Below are 13,418 nucleotides of genomic sequence, written 5' to 3'. Positions count from 1 at the left end.
AGTCCAAATGACCACATTCTCTTTTCCATGTTTAGCCTTATAATTCGCACATCCCTCATTGGCCATCGCATAATACTCTCAACGCATGACCTTGCCACCGCTTCACTCCTTGGTTGCTTGCCTAAGACCATCACATACCTCATTACACGTTGCCTAGCTTCATCGCATAGCCCTAACCTTATCGCCCTGCCTATGCATTAGATAGCCCCAGTGCACATCGTATGCCCATCAGTCGCACGCTCCAACACACATCGCATGCCCAATGCCATGCGCTCATTGTCTTACACTCATCATGTAGCCCTGCGTGCAACTATGCAATCACCCCTCGTGCAACGTCCCAACGTCCAGCGCCCTCACTTACATGCAATCAAGCACTTCTTTGCTCGCGTCTGGCCCATACTCATTGCACGATGTGTTAGAAATGTCCTAAACTCGCAGTTCGTAAATGTTTTAAACATATTTTATTTATCAATAAAATTTTTGTTGAGTAATTTATTTAATAAATTATTATTTATATTGCATTTTTTTATGACAATCCAATAAACAAATCCATTTCTATAACATGAATACTTTAACTTTATGTGGCAACATAAAAGAGGATCAAGTTTTAGTATGTAGCCAAAATGGTCTATAAGTATATGGATGAGATTGAGTACCTCATCCTGGTGACACTATTGGATGCGGCCCATTTTGTATATTGATACAAATGATGTGTTCCAAAAATCATTCATGTGGAGACATGTGAGTGGGGTCATCCTGTGCAATGAGTTTGCATAAGACCAGACCTCGAAATAGTCACTTTCTTTTATAACAAGCATTTACTGTTAAAACTAATTATCTCAAACTCAATGACTTAGGGTAACTCGATCTTAATTCTGAGCTAACTTTGAACCTCTATTTATCGATTATCATTTGATTGCATAGGTAAGAGTAGTCCAACAACACAGCTCAATAAGCCTTCCATTTTGGGAATAAGACTAGATAGATAGTTAGGGACATAGTTTTGCAATATGAAATTCACTCTACCTGACTTAGGGTTAGCAGATAGGTTGTTCTCTTAAGCGTTGATACCTTGTCTTGAATAACAAGGCCCCGCCCTCTCATGAAAGAGAGGGTTATGGTTTATAAGTTGGACTATAAATCAATTGTTCAATGGAGGATCAATGGGAGCTTAAGGAGCAAGATGTATTTACAGAGGTAAAACGGTAATCTTTGACCCAATTGTAAATACAAACGACCTGTGACGGATTGACTTATCGATTATGGTTAAAATGGACAAAAATATATCTACAGTAAAGAGAGTGCAACTATCGAGCTATAGTGGAATGTCTTGGTAGTTAACGAATAATGATTAACTCGATTTAAAGAGTTTAACCAATTAATTACACATCATTGGAGCTCATGATCTATAGGTCCATAAGGTCCCTCTACAAGCTCGTAATTTTGATTAGTAAATTGAGTAATCTTGATGAGATTTGAAATTAGGGTTTAGAATATGAAATATTCAAATTCAATTAGGGTTTCTATCCATTGTATTTGATAAAATTGAAATGTTTAATTTTATCAAAATTAAACAAAATTGGAGAATCAATTAATGTTTAAATTATGATTTAAATATTAATTATATGAAATTAAATTCATTGTAGTGAAATTGGTATTTTATTGATTTAATATTAGATATTAAATTAACAAAATTAATTAAAAGGTTTAATTAATTAGTTTTATTTAAAATTAATTAATTGATTTAATTTTTACAAAACTAATAAACAAATAAACTAGTTTATTTGTTAAATTGATTTTAGAAATCAATTTTGAAAAACAAAATGGAAATTTCCAAAAGTTGGAAATCTCCAATATGGGTACAAGCACCTTATTCATCCAATTCTACTCAATTCATGAAGAACAAGCTGGCCTTCATGCAAGCTTTGAGATTGCATGATGAAAGCTTTTTAAAAGAGAGTGTTGGGCTGAATCATTAGTCAAGCATTCAAAATTTCTACAATAATTCTATAAAAATCGAAACCCTCTCCAAACCCTTTTCAGTCTTAATCAAAACCAGCTCAATTTAGTGTTTCTACCACACAATCCTTGCAAGAGAATAGTAGAAAAGATCTTTGTGGTGGTCTACTTATAGATTGAAGCATCTTTTCATGGAGCACAGCTGGTTGTGAAGGAGTTTCATAAAAGGTATTGTGTTTAGCAAACCTTCTTATGAAATAGTTTTTCTAAAGCATATTTTAAACTAAAATTAAGTGCAATTAGAGTGCTTGTTGATTCTGATTTTTTTTGCTGCATGTTAGTTTACTCCATCACGATGGTCCTTCCTCGATCACCCAAGCCTCTTGTTAACGCATGGTCGTTTGACATGTCCCTTGTCCACGCTTGGATGACCCCTTCATGTCATCGCTCGGCCAACCCACACCACGCGTCTATCATGGCCTGGCCTTACACCAATGCATCATGGAAATCCACCAACTCATGCGCCTATGCCCTAGCTCCAATGCATAGTTTGTCCTTGGCTTCAACACTTAGCCTCACACAACCTCTACAAGCTTTGGTCGCCATGCATGCAATGCCTCATGCGTCAATGCTTCCTAACACCAACACATGCCTACTATTTGGCTTCTATACTTAGCCAATTTTTCACTTGCTAAGGCCAACACAAAGCCACCCGAGAGTCCTATTTCAACACTTAGAATTTTCTTCTTCCTTCAACATAAAATTAACTTATACCTCGTTTATCACCCTAATTACTCGCTTAAGTAGGAAAAATAGAATTCAGGTTTTACACTAATGGCTTATTGAAATTAATTAAAAAGAAATTATTTAAAATGACAAAATTGCTAAAAATATTTACAAATCATAGCAAGATATCACAGTATATCTACTGTAGACTGCGGTAAACTACTATCTGTATCTATCATGACAAAGATAGACATAGATAATTGTCAATTGCGGTTTATCATGGATAGGCAGTGAAATTTTGTTACATTTATAAATATTTTGGTTCATTTTACTACATTCGGAAACAACCCTTAATTAAACAAGAATTTCAAGTTCAGTGGTAGAAATTTAAGGATAGTGCATTAGTAGATAGTTTCTTATTTGCCTATAAATACTTGTAATGTTACCACTTCAGTGGACAATAAAATCAATTAAAACACTTGATTCTCCATGCAATATTTCTTTCTCTTGTTTCCACCTTCCACAAGTTAACACTACAGTGTTGTCCAAATTATATGTATTGCTTATGGCACTGTGGTGGCAACTTTTAAAGGGGATTTTCGTAATTTATTTGTCCTTTGATCTCGATTGCTTTGGTTGACCCCTAAATACTCCAATTTAGCCATTTTTGCATCTGAATCATCCCAAGAGTCTCCTAAGCTCAATATCTTTTATATAAGCACATTTAAACATTAAATTTTCAAGAATTATCTATGCCCAAAAATCTCTTTTAGAGAGCTATCAATTGTCGTGATGGCTTAGTAAAATTTTATATTCAATCTCCTATGGATGACACTCGATCTCTCACCATTTTAAACTATATAATAATTTGACATGTGCACATCAAATCTTTTAAACGGTTGCCAGAATTGACATTTATTATTTTTCTTATATTGTCAACAAAATAGTTAATTTCAAATTATGTTATTTTGTTTTCTTTTATTGCTCTTATGTATGTGACATAGTCGTGAGGCTAATCTTTAGTGTTAGTGTAAGTACACATTTTCAAACAAGTAGTAAGTAAGAAATATTTCAAGTATCAAACTCAAGGAAATGGATGTCACAAAGTTTCTTTAATATAGCAAACATGATAACTCTTTGATCCATTTGTTGTCCCTAAACTACAAGAATTTTGGTTGTTCCAGACGATATTTCTCTTGACGCCCAAAAAAAGCGTTGGCGGATTCAACCTATCCCGACAATGGGAATCAGGGGTCGGGATAAAAACATATCCTGACAATTGATTGACCACCGTTGGGCTTAAATAAGAACTCTCGACGATTTTCACTGACCGTCGGGATAAACCATCTATTGGAATTCGTAAAGTTAGCATGACAGTGGGCGTTGAACCATCGAGATTTTATAATAATGCCTGACAGTTTCGCGTAACCATTGGGTATTCTAAGTTATAATATAAATATAAAAAGATTCTTTTGGGAATTTGGGGAACTTTAGCCGACAGTTAGATGAGGACCATCAGGATGATTGATAACTGCCGATGGTCAGCACTAACCATCGGTTGAACATAGAAATCCCTATGGTTTTTAGTCAACCATCGGGGGTTCTAATAAATATAAAAATATTTTTTTGGAAATTTGGGGAACTTTAGTCAACGGTTTGACGAGGAACATCGGGATAAAGTTAATAAGTGATGATAGTCAATTCTAACCGTCGGTCGAATGTTAAAATCCCGACGGTTTTCAGTCAACCGTCGGGCATTCTAAGTTCCAATATAAATATAAAAAGATTCTTTTGGGAATTTGGGGAACTTTGGCCGACAGTGTGTCAGAACACCATCAGGAGTGCGAAATTCTATCGACAGTTAGTGGCTGACTATCGACAATTATTAACTTTATCCCGATGGTCTGGCAGATGACCGTCAGCAAAAGTTCGATGTAAATCATGCTTTGAGCTCGCCGTCTCTATCTTCCCTAATTCTTCTTCCCTGTTAGCTCTCAAAAAGAGCTATTATTCTTAGCTTAATTTAGTCTCGTTAATGGATTTTATGTGTTTATTATTTTATTTTGTAGGTATCATGCACCGAGGATGTAGAACCAAGAAATCAGAGACAAACGGGACTGATTTGAAACAATTTGGAGGTGATTTGAGCAGCCAGACTTCAAAATAATGAAAATTACAAAACTGGCACTGCACCGTCATAGTGTTGCAACGCTCTACCCTGATGCTCAAGGCAGAATGTGCAGTGTTGCAATGCTGCTTTAGAGCGTCGCGATGCTGCGAACTTTGACGAACGGACACAGTTAGCACACGCGCAAGTGAGCATTGCAATGCTATTTTCAGTGCTGCGATGTTGCAATCTTTCCTATAAATACTCCCCTTAGGTCAAAATATGTCAAATTTGGGAGGCCAAATTGATGGAGGTCGAAGTAAAACTCGTTCCTTCATCCATTCCCTTCAATTTTCGGTATCTTTAGGTTAGTTTCACTTTTTTGTCTTGGGTTGTAATCGATGGATTCGAGGTTCGTTCTTGATTTGTCTATGAAATGAGAGGTAATCTCTATCTAATTTCTTTGAGCAAGAGCCCCGTGTTTAATTTCTTGAAGGTTTCTTAATTAATTTAACTACAATCTTGTGAATTCTTTGGTTGAATTTGTTTTAATCTTAATGGATTTTTGATAAATTCTTCTGACAAATTAATTTGTTGAAATTCTTGTTTGCAAAATCATTCTAGCCTATACATCATTGATTGATTTAGTTGCACGTATCAGGATCGCATGTTTTGGCTTTTGGCTTATAGTATGTCTCAATAATTGAACCCTTTCTTAATACTTTTCAGTTTTAACTTGTATATCGCTAAGAAGGAAAAGTTTTAAATTGAATTATTGTTGGTTTGGATTTTTAATCAAAATTGGCTAATTGGGCTATTATAATTTCTAATAGGTTGAGGGATTGACAGATTCAGCATAATTAATTGGTGCCTAATGAAAGAAATTGCATAGGAACTCTCTCTTGGTCTAGAAATTAGATAGGCTCCTATCCTAGATTGCATTTACCTCTTTTATTTCAATTTCGCACATATTATCTCTTCCACACGAAAACCCCTATTTATCACTCTAGTTAGAAAATTAACTCAACGAAACCAATCAAGCTTCTCTGTGGATCGACTCGGACTGACCACTATTGCTACATTTTAGTAGTAATAGGAGTAGTTCGGTATTTATAAATTTTCTTTTGATTCGTTCATCGTTGAATTAATAACATCGATTCTCCATTCGAACAAAAATGGCGCCGTTGCAAGGGAAGCCATTGATGTTTCGTTAGTTAAACGTCTAGTTAGAGTATTCTTTTTCTTTTGATTTTTTTTCTTTTTGTGTCTATTTATTCTTTTATGGCAAGAAATATCAACAGGTGTGGTTTTCCATATGCGGAGCAATGGGAATCACCAGAGGTAAGAGAGATTCGTGGTCTTAGAGATCAAATTTCTGAACCAACCTCTGTTGTGCGAGCTTTGGCAAATATGTAGGTTCAGAATTTGCACGACCCTGAGTGCGGATATTATTCTCCTTTGTAGTTGGCTGGCCAAACACCATTGCCAATGCCATATCAGTCTTCCCACACAGATATTTCTTTAGAGGATATAGTTAGGGAACTTTCTAATCTTTCTAGTGAGTTTGTGCAAGAACGACCCTAGCATTATCAAGAGCCCATAATTTTCCATTAGGAGGACCTCTATTTCGAACGTGAGGTCAGAGCTGAAATTCAGAGTTTGAGTGACCAGATTGCTCAAATTGTTGAATCAGTTAGGAAAATGGAGGAGTCTTGTGAATCACCCTATGAGGATGCCAAGGTGAGCAGCGGAGATATGAGCCTCGAAGATCGCACAGAACAGACGGTCCCTCAAATTTTTTAGCAAGGTAAGGCGTTGGATTCTTTAATGTGTGAATGTACTAATGATTTTTCTAAGCGCGCAGGAAATGATTTAGAGCCATCCCACGTCTGTGGCACTGAGCTCGACCTTGTGATGGATTATGTGTGGACTAATTCGGACGATGATGTTTATCTTCTACCACAACAAGAACGAGTCAGTGAGGTTAAGTATGTGTATGGGCTTAATTTAGAAGAATTTCAGGTAAAAGAGTCAGAGGCTCCTAAGCCTCGCCCTGTTCTTTGTACCGGTATTCCTCTTATTTTTTTTTTCTCACCTTCACTTTACAACTCAGTTGAGTTAGAGTCTTTATTTTCTACAGAGTCAGTCCTTGAGTCTTTTATTTTATTTCCTTTTACTAATATGAAAAATACCAAATTCGACTTGTTTGATTCTCTTCAAAAGATGAAAAGCCTTGTAGCCTTACCGAGTTATATCGACTCATCCAAGAAGGGACCAGATAAATACGAGAATTTCTTTGTGCCTTGACAAGGGACAGGTCACATCGAGCAATCGACGTTAAAAATTTGTCCTTCCTAGAGGGAGCCAGTGACAAAATTTACTGCTTTCTTTATTTGTTTTCTATATTAGGTTTCTTTTTTTTTTTTTTTGTTTTGTAGGGATGACCTAGAGGAGAGGAGCATTTTTTTTTTAGGCGAGCCTACGACCACCACCATCTCGTGTGTGACTATGTTTTCAGGGGAGGTTTTCTGTTCCTTTGTCTTTATTTTCATTGGGCTTAGACTAGAGATACATTTGGGACAATGTATCGTTTTAAAGTTGCGGGTGGTAGTTATATATGCATGTTTGACAAGTCCTTGAGCACCTGAGGTCAGACTCTGTGGTTGAACTATTGATATGATTTTCATGATACGTGTATTGTGATGATGACTTTCTATGATAGGATTTAGATAACTCTCTCTTCGATATGTTTAGGGTTCACATAATGTATGCATGATTTTGGGCTAAATTTAAAAATTTTTCTTGATTCCCTTGCATATTTTGAGCACATAGTCGTCTTATTTGTGGTTTTGAATGCTTAGGATTGGATTATTTGGTCCACGCTTGTTGTCACTCCGAAAGGTCTAGGTGAGGGTTGTTAAGTAACTGAAGCTTAACTTAGTAATGCATGCTTAGGTTTTTCCAAACTCTTATGTTGTAAAGTAAAAGCCTGTTGTATGCTAATTAAAAGGCAAGCATGTTGTAGAGTAAAAGAAAGTTTGTATGATATTTTGAAGGGGATTACTTCTCTTTCTTGGGTTATGATTAAACTGGGGCGGGTATGACACCCGTAGTTTCCCTCTGAGCAGTACCCTGAGGAATGAGTAAGTTTCGGCACCTTGTTAGGAGACATTGCTCGTAGTTGGATGATTCGCATGACACCTGTGTGGGCAAGCCAAAGTGAAGGCGATATGTCTAGATAAGGTTTCCTTTTTCGTGTATATAAAAGTGAAAAAAAAAAGTTTGGTTTCCTTAAGTGTTTCATTGCCACCTTGGGTCTAAGGAGCTTAATGTTTGATCCTCTGAGCTAGAGTAGGGGGAAAACGAGTTGAGGGCTAAATAAAACTTTCCCGAGCTAGTAGAGACCTAGATAGGATTATCTAAGCACACACACACATGAGGAATAGAGAATTAGTTTTAAATTTCTTGATTAAGTGCATACATTTGAATGACCCTTTCTTTGAGAAGAGTTTGTTATCTTTAGCCTTAAGATCCAAGTAACTCATTTGCATCATAAGTTTCATACCTATATCTTGTTCTGCCTTGCTCGGGACGTGCAAGAATTAAGTTAGGGGTGTTTGTTAGCTCTCAAAAAGAGCTATTATTTTTAGCTTAACTTAGGCTTGTTAATGGATTTTATTTGTTTATTGTCTTATTTTTTTAGTATCATGCACCGAGGAGGTAAAACAAAGAAATCAGAGACAAAGGGGATTGATTTGAAGCAATTTGAAGGTGATTTGAGCAGCCAGGCTTCAAAATAGTGAAAATTAGGAAACTGTCACTGCATTGTCACAGCGTTGCAACGTTCTACCTTGACGCTCTAAGGCAGAATGTGCAGCGTTGCAACGCTGCTTTACAGCATTGCAATGCTACGAACTTTGATGGACGGACATGGTTAGCGCGCGCGCAAGTGAGCGTTGCAACGCTATTTTTCAGCGTTGCAATGCTGCAATCTTTCCTATAAATACTCCCCTTAGGTCAAAATATGCCGAATTTGGGAGACCAAATTGATGGAGGCCGAAGTAAAACTCGTTCCTTCATCCATTCACTTCAATTTTTGATATATTTAGGTTAGTTTTTCTTTTTTGTTTTGGGTTGTAATCGATGGATTGAAGGTTCCTTCTTGATTTGTCCATGAATTAAGAGGTAATCTCTATCTAATTTCTTTGAGCAAGAGCCCTGTGCTTAATTTCTTGAAGATTTCTTAATTAATTTAACTGCAATATTGTGAATTCTTTGGTTGGATTTGTTTTAATCTTAATGGATTTTTGATAAATTCTTCTGACAAATTAATTTGTTGAAATTCTTTTTTGCAAAATCATTCTAGCATATGCATCATTGATTGATTTAGTTGCATGTATTAGGATCACATGTTTTGAGGTCTAGACTTTTTCTAGCCAAACTCATGTATGCCCTAATATAATCTTTCCAAATAAATCATGCTACGAGATATGGCTTTCGGCTTGTAGTATGTCTCAACAATTGAACCCTTTCTTAATGCTTTTTAGTTTTAACTTGTATGTTGCTAAGAAGGAAAGTTTTAAACTGAATTAGTGTTGGTTTGGATTTTTAATCAAAATTGGCTAATTGGCCTATTAGAATTTTTAATAGGTTGAGGGATTGACAGATTCAGCATAATTAATTGATGCCTAATGAAAGAAATTGCATAGGAACTCTCCCTTGATCTAGAAATTAGATAGACTCCTATCCTAGATTGCATTTACCCTTTTTATTTCAATTTCGCACATATTATCTCTTCCACACCAAAACCCCATTTATCACTCTAGTTAGAAAATTAACTTAACGAAACCAATCAAGCTTCTCTGTGGATCGACTCAGACTTACCACTATTGTTACGTTTTAGTAGTAATAGGAGTAGTTCAGTATTTAAATTTTTTTTTGTTTCAGTTTGGAGTCAAATTAACGATATCGATTCCCGATCCAAACATTCCCCTCTCCGATTTCCCTCTCTAGCTCGCCATCTACATGTCGTTCTTCTCCAATTTCCCCCTCGAGCTCGTCGTTCATTCGTTCGCACGCCCGTTCTTCTATGATTTCTCTGATTTCCCCCTCGATTTCGTTCATCCGCACGTCATCCGGTCCCCCTCAAGTTTCGTCCGCACGCCGTCTTCGGTTTCCCCTCTCCAAACAAGTAACTCTTTTCTTTCCCTTCACTGGTTTTTCTACTTTGTCTTCATTTTTTAGCTTGTTGCTTCTGAATGGCATTACCCAACTATGGTTTTAGCTAAAATAGAGTTGGATTATGAAGTCTTCCTCATACTTTGGAATTCATGGTGAATTTCAATATTTTCGTTTCTTAGGATAAAAGAGTTGAATTCTTAGCCAATATTCAAAATCAAAAATAAAATAAAAATATTTGTAAAAAAAGCAATTAAAAAAATAAAAAGTTTAGAGGTGAAAGTGACGTTTGTAGGCCTAAGTTTTTAAAACTAAAAATCAAGTGAGTATGAAATCGGGGTTTAAATCTTTTCTTTTTCTATAACTATAACTATGATATTGAGCTCCATTCTTTGCATTATGTTGGTATGTTTTGACCCACTCATGACTCACCAATCTCGAGAGGCTTTGTCCAACTCTGCCCAAACTTAGGAGACAAGAAGAAGATATTTTAGTTGTTAAGGCCTCGTTTGATAGTCATTTGGTTGTTATTTCTAAAATCGTGCATGTTGTTTTCTTAATTTCTTTACAATAATTTTTTAAAAAAACTTATAAATACAAAAATGGAGAAGCTTAATTTTCAAAAATAAAAACCATATAACTATTATGGCGCTTAAGTTTTTAACCTCTAGGACTTCAACTAGGATTGTGAAACTATCTCCAAACATCTCAAGCCTTTCTACCCTTAGATCTACTTTTATAAGAGGAAATTGTATATAAATCAAAAGAGGAATAAGGATATGTTTAGGAGTGATTCTAAAATAGTTAAAATGACTTTTATCATTTTCAAAATCACACTTAAATGTACTTTTAATCATTCAAAACCACGAACAAAAAGTAAATGAAATGAAATTAAAAGTGAGAAATTGGAACTATATGTTCTAATATAACTAATTGTCTAAATCATACAGGTTCAACTTATCGCATATATTATTAAGAATGGATAAAGAGTGGGTTAAGATTAGGAACAAGTTATCAACTGAGTATGTAGAAAGAGTATATCGATTCCTTGATGTTGCAAAACTTCATGTTAATAAGTTGGGAAAAACAAGATGTCCATGCAGAAAATGTATGAATGCTAGGTGGGAGCCAATAGATGGAGTTGAACGACATTTATTTATTAATGGAATTTTTCCATCTTATCATCAATGGATATATCATGTAGACCCAGTCAACTTGTCTAGGGGTACGAGAGTCACACATCTCAATGACACATGATGATGGATTAAATACGACGTAGATGAATGTTATAGATGAAGAAAATGAAATTTTGAATATTATAAATGATCTACCGTGTCAAATTGCTGATGTAAATGAAGAAGAAATGAGGATGAAATGCCCAGCAATTCCCAAGAAAGAGATAACAATTCAAGCTTATTTGAAGACTTAATGAATGAAGCACGTAACCAGTTGTACCCTAGCTATATAAATTTCTCGACATTGTTGTTCTCGGTGAAGTTGATGCATATTAAAGTTCTTAGCAATTGGACTAACAAGTCGTTTGATTTGTAACTTGAATTGTTAAAAGAAGCATTTCCCGTTGGAGCATCTATACCTAGTTCATTTTATGAAGCTAAAAGGAAATTACATGACTTAGGGCTTAGTTATAAGTGTATTCATGCTTGCAAATATGATTGCATCCTATATTGGAAAGAATTTGTTGATTTGTAACAGTGTTCAGTATGTGGTGAATCTCAGTGCAAAGCTGAATCTGGAAAAAGTAAAAAGATTCCACATAAAATTTTACGACATTTTCCTTTAATACCAAGATTGAAGCGATTGTTTATATCTAAGCTGAAAGAACTCTAAATAGAGCACAAGTGAGTGGAAACGAATCATTCCAAATCCCATTGAGAAAGAACTCAAAACATTACAGTCCAATGGAACAGATTATGCATAAACAATAAATTATAAGATGCTTCTTTACATGAACAAACAAGGGATGGAGTATGCAAACCTTTGAAGAACCTTTCTTCAATTATCCCTCGATTGTTCAGCAACTCGTTCAACAACATAAACTCGAATGCAACGATCAGATCTCGATCTCAACAAACGACTAGATGAACCTCGACCAAAATTGAGTTAAACTCGATCCTCAAACAGAACTAGAACACCAACACAAGAGTTACTTTGGTAATCTAGGTGTGAGAATCCAGGAGTTGTGGGCTCTATGTGACTTTGGATAGAGGAATGAAGGAGGTAGACGATCGAGTAAGTGGGAGATGGATGAAGTTTATCATATAGACTATATACTTGATTATTTAGTAAGAGAAGCCTATCGTATAGACTTGCTACTCAATCGTGTAGCAACGAGTAAACAAGTAACTATCATATAGTAAACTCGAAACTCGATCGTGTATGCTCTCTATGCTATCGTTTAGTAAAACACTTTTACATGATAGCCTTTTTGTGAGATCAATTCGAATGAATACATCAACCTACCGATTTGGAAAATAATTTTCCTTTCTATCTCACAGTTACCATAACCGTGCAAAACCTCCCACTCAAGTCGGTTATTAAAGAAAAAGAATAATTAATTTGTTATAAATAAATATAATAACCAACTTATCATATAATATTTATAACCTATAGTCTTAATATTTCATCATATGAAACATATAAACCATAGTTCTTTTTCTATTTATGGTATTTAATATAAATCATATTTATATTAATTCCTCCAATGATAATGTATCAAATACATCATATCAATTATATCACATGTAATTGAATTTTCTCTTGTTAATTTGAACACTTAAAACTAGCCCAAAATCTGATTCTCAACTTGAACTCATTGAGCTACCAAGGGGACTTTATGGACCTGTAGCTTGAAGCTCCAACAGCACGTGAATAACTGATTAAACTCTTTAATCATGAGATTCATCATTTTTTAACTGTTGGTCACTCCACTAAATACCGATAGCTGCACTCTTCGCACTATAGATATATTTTTGTATCCATATGACCAATTAATAGTGCGATGACCCTTCACAAATCGCTTGTAAGTACAGCTAGGCCAAATTCACCGTTTTGCCCGTGTAGTTACATCTAACTTCTTAAGTACCATTGATTCCTCTAATGAATAATAAATCACAGTCCTAAGTCCTCTCGGGCTAGGAAAGGGTGTCTCCACTATGTTCAAGACCCAAAATCAATCCTTAAGGGAGCAATTTATCTACTTATCCCTGCTTCGGGGAAGAAGTGAATTTCGTCTTGTGTACCTGAGTTCCCAACTCCCCAATCAGACAAATTCCCAAAAAGGTAGGTTTGTTGAGTTGACAATCTAGCCACTCTTATCCATACAAATCAAAGGATCGCCTTCATAAGTAGGAGTTCCCAACTCACTCAAGATTAAGGTCATGTCATCCATGGTCATTCTAGTGAAATGTAAGTCTCAATTATTAACTGT

Source organism: Benincasa hispida, chromosome 8 (assembly GCF_027475165.1).
Source record: "Benincasa hispida cultivar pf3 chromosome 8, pf3_genome.v1.1, whole genome shotgun sequence".
NCBI lineage: Eukaryota > Viridiplantae > Streptophyta > Magnoliopsida > Cucurbitales > Cucurbitaceae > Benincasa > Benincasa hispida.
This window is presented reverse-complemented; position numbering follows the sequence as displayed.